The following is a 5,070-nucleotide window of genomic DNA, read 5'->3' as shown; positions in this document are numbered from 1 at the left end:
CCAATACTGTGTGTATAGAAGAGGAATGCTGACTGAGTGCTTAAAGCATTCAAATAAGCTTAAACTTCTTAGAGATATTGTATAATCCTGATAACTAATTTCTAATACTGATTAAGAGTTATAGGGCCCTGATTCTGGACCTGACCCTGTACAACATCTAGGAGCCAGTTTAGCACAAGTCTTACCCAGTTAGAGACGCTCACATCTCAGTTGGCATTAGAGAGGTGTTCCCAGGTGTTTCCACAGAAGCATTCGTGTGACCCATCTTGCAGACATCAAACCAGAATAAGATGAATCATGACTATAGAGGGGAATCAGGGTGACTAACTCAGATGTGAATACCTGCAATGCAAACACTTGGAGGTGGTCAGATGAGTCCTGCCTTGACAGACCAGGAGCATTTGCAAGATAACCACAGGACTAGAAAACAGCCAGGAGGGAGTACAACAAATATTTCAATGCAATTAGTCATCCTGATAGCTACTAGTGTAATAAAAAATTGGGCAACCTTTAATTGTCTCCATCCTTCTTTAGAGGGATGTGATTTACTAGGCTTTCCCCTTTTCTCATGCTTTTTCTTGTCATGTTATATCAGTCTGGTCAGAATTTCACATAGATCTCAGGGGCCTTAAGCCTCCATATCAAGTTTTGGGCAATATTAAAAATAAATCTGAGCATTTAGTCTCATAGAAGTCTAGATGAGGACTCCAGTGACTTCAGATATCATGAGAAGGGAAATAGAATTTAAAAAAACCAAAAACAACAAACCAACAAAAACAGCAACAAAAACCAAAACAACAGCAACAAACAAAACAAAGAAAAAAACACGACCCATCCACAAAAACAACAGAACCAAAACAAAAAAAACCCCCACAACAAAACACACCTAAAAAAAAACCAAACCAAAACTAAACTAAACTAAATCAAACAAAAAGAAAACCACACCAGGGAAAACCAGGGAAATAGTAGGCAAGTGTAGTATAATTTTGGTAACAGCAATCTTAAATCCTACCAGGACTAACATTTTTTGATGGCTAGTACCAAGTCATACAAGCATACAAAGTTTTTCAGAAGCTTTTTTCTAAAGTAATGGTTAAATGCATTAAGCAATTCAGGAAAAATAAAAGTTGAAAAAGTTGTTGCTTTATTTTCTTCATTATTTTATACTTGTGCAGAAAATCTGTATATCACTTAAGAACTCGTCATGTTCAGAATGCACAAGAAGTTCATAAGGATGTTTCTAATGCTCTTTTCTTTACAGTGACTCAACTAGATCTTCATGGGTTTTTTTGCTCATTAATGATAAAGCCAACATGACAATCAGCAAAGCTGTCAAATGCTCACTTTGGTCCTTGTGGCTTTATCACCAGGATGTGATAAATGTTAATTGCAACAACATTCTATAAAATTAATCACCCAGAGTTATTTCCTGTTATTTCCTGAGCTTATCGTTCATGTGAGTCTCCTGCATTTCGGGTAGTGATTTGAAGAAAAAGGAGATAGCCACTGATGCTTGATTTGTGGCCTTCCCTTTGCAGGGTGGTATTGTGTGAAAGACTGTTAGAGAATACAAAATGTGTCATGTTCAAATGGGAAATTTCAGATAGACTCAATGAGCTCAGTAAAGTCACACTGAGAAAGATCATTAGCAGAATTGCTCTTTGAAGCCAAAAGATTTTGCAGGGAGTTTGGTCAAGTTGACAGCATCAACCATGTTCTCAATACTTACCAAAGAAATTTCTAAATTATGTCCTGTATGTGAGATACTTCAGACCACACTTTGGCTGCATGCATACTTTTAGACAAGTGGTAAATGTTCATCATCACTTTTTTTACTTTCTTGGCATATCTGTGTTACATTAGCATATCAAGAGAACCATAAAATCTGCTTCATTGTCCAGATATTCATCAGCATGTTCCCTTTTGAAAATGCTGTAATGCTAGTGAAACACAGCAAATCAAGCTGGTGCAGAAAGCTACAAGCACATTTGTGTGCCAGCTTTGATGATCTGCCTCTTCTAGGTTTCAGTGGGTTTTCATCTATACTGACATTGTCTCTTTGTAGTATGCAATTGTTAATAAAGTCTGGGAGATTATTTGTGTTTTTGCATCAGCTGGCCACGTCCTGTGGCTCCATGGCTGCCAAGAAGAAACAAAGCCCACAGACAGTTATGTCCCACACTCTCTGACCTCTCAAAGGACACAGATGAGTCATAAGCTCATGATGCCTTTCTTCCGAACTGCCTGTTGTTGTAGCAATTGCATGGTAGATTTTAGATATTTTCCATCAGAATCAATATATACTGGCACTCATTTCTCTGAAACCTTTATTTCTGACAAGATAATCACTGTTTTTAGCTACTCTTCTGGAACATGTAATAGTTTTACTAGTATTTTACAGGCATCTCAGACTTCAGGAGAACTAGCTATTTTGATCATAGAAAGGCCAAACATGACTAAAATCCTCTTTAGTACTGGAGTTAATACGAGCACATTGATAAGCTGTTATCTATTGGTTTAGAAACATACACTATACTTTTCCACATATCTCTGCTCCAGCTCCCCTGGGCCTCATGAGAATCCTCCATTTTCTTGGAGAAGATACTTATAAACTGCCTCTGTTCCATAAGGGTTTTCACTCTAGTGGGGAAATCTTAGTCCACATGTTGCATTCCCATTGTAAAAAGGCAGGGGTATTAAGATGCAGAAAAAAAACTCCAGCAATGTTTTACAACTAATTCATTAGGAAAAAAAAAATAGAGGAATGATAGACAGTCTGGTGTCACTAGAAAATAATTTAGAAGTATGGACAGAGATAATATCCAAAGTGAAAATACCTGGATATCTTATTTTCAGTTAATCAGACAATGCTTAGCTCTCAGACGTTTCTGACATATATCTGTATGGCTTTTGTCCCTTTCCAAAGTTTCACAAGCCCAGTTGTAGGTCACTGGTATTTCTTCTTAGCTCCCAGAGAAAAGTCCAGGGAGTTCACCACCTTATTTGGGGATTCAGCACTTAGGATATATTGGATTGCCAAGTCCTAAAATGCAGTGTTGAGATGGGTTAAATAGAATGTGTTAACATTAAATTGACAGAGATCATAGGAAAGGTCTGTAACAACCTGTAACTATGCTGTTTTAACCAGGCAAGATTTAATGTGGCACCACTTAAGCTATTGTAAATTTAATTACCCAAATAGAGAGTTAAAAGGTAACACAGAACAAAACAGTATATCCTCACCCCACTTCTGTTCAGAACACCAAGTAATGTAACAGATATGCCAGAATTTTGAAATTAAACATAAAAACTTTGTATTGTATTATGTTAAAATAATTATTAAATTAATACTAATTATGTTTTTACTGTTTTATTTATAACTTTTTATTTATTTTTCTTTTTACTACAAAATTACTATGCTGAAAAACTAGAACATGGAGAAACACAAATCCTGTTTCAGTTCTTGCTGTTCTTCACAAATTTTACTCTATGCTCATCAGCATAATTTCTTAGTTCTTTCCCACCCAAGGCAATTCCAAGAGCTGAGGTATGCAGAGTTTACTGTTTTGGAGTGTGTTGTGCAGCGCTGTGTGTTGCTGAATGCTTTGTTGGAGAATGTCTGGCCACAGAAATACCCCTTTGGTGACAGGAGAAAAGGCAGCAGTGTTTCCAAAAGCCATTTGCTCTGACTGGAGATCACTCCACAGCCTGGAGGACTCCCCAAAGAGCCCTACACCTTGGTGCATGGACATCCCCCATGGCAAAGCACGGAAGGTGACCACTGAGCAGGCACCAACACCAGCACTCCTCCAGTATCTGGGCTGCGTGGTTCTTGTTCTCCCACAGCCACTTCCTCCAGTCCAGGAGATCTTCCCTGTGCCCTCTCAGTGCTGACCACAGCCTGTACTCCTCTCCCCAGAAAGGTTTCACTTAAAGGGGATCTGGAGGTGTCAAAAGACTCTTGATGCTATCTTGTGCAAGGCATTCCCACCAGCTGTAAGGGAACAAATAAATTTAAACACAAAATCTTCAACATGAATCTGCACTAAATATGATCATTCGTGCTCTTATATGACAGAGGATACAGTCATTATTCTGGTGGAGATATGATATATACCTGTCCCTGGAATTTATTAGCAGAAGGTAAGGTAATGTAATGTAATGTAAAGTAATTTAAAAATTAATACAATATCATATCATATTACATTATATGGTATAATATGTTATAATATCTGATATGATATGATATCATCTAACCATAAAATCACACAGAATTCCATGTAATATCATAGAATATAATATCATATCATAAGATATAATATAGCATTACATGGTAAAATATAATATGGAATAATATGATATAATATTATAAGATATGATATAATATGATATATCATGTTATATCATGATGTTATACCATATCATACCATAATGTATCATAACACATCATAACATATCATATGATACACCACATTATATAATATAATATTGTATAATATGATAAAATACCATACGATATCATATAACATAATATAATATCATATCATATAATACCATATATATGATATATGATATTATATGATATGATATGATATTATATGTAATGATATGATATGATATGATATCACATAACATCACATCATATCATATCATATCATATCATATCATATCATATCATATCATCATATCACCTTGTATAATTTCATATAATAACATACAATACCATATGATAAAATATCATATCATATCATGTTACATGATATCATATAAGACCATATGATATGATGTGATATATAATTATATTATATAATATTGTATAATATGATATCATATTATATAATATAATAACATATGAGAACATATAATGTCATATGATATAATACAGTATATTCTCATATGATATACTATAATATCATATTATAGTATATGATATGTGATAGTATTATATAATATGTAAGATGATATGATATGATATGATATGATATGATATGATATGATATGATATGATGTGATATGATATGATGTGATAGAATTATATAGACATATATAGCATATAATTAAATATATGAT

Source organism: Passer domesticus, chromosome 2 (genome assembly GCF_036417665.1).
Source record: "Passer domesticus isolate bPasDom1 chromosome 2, bPasDom1.hap1, whole genome shotgun sequence".
Taxonomy (NCBI): Eukaryota; Metazoa; Chordata; class Aves; order Passeriformes; family Passeridae; genus Passer; species Passer domesticus.
The sequence above is the reverse complement of the archived record's forward strand: the minus strand, read 5'-3'. Positions refer to the sequence as shown.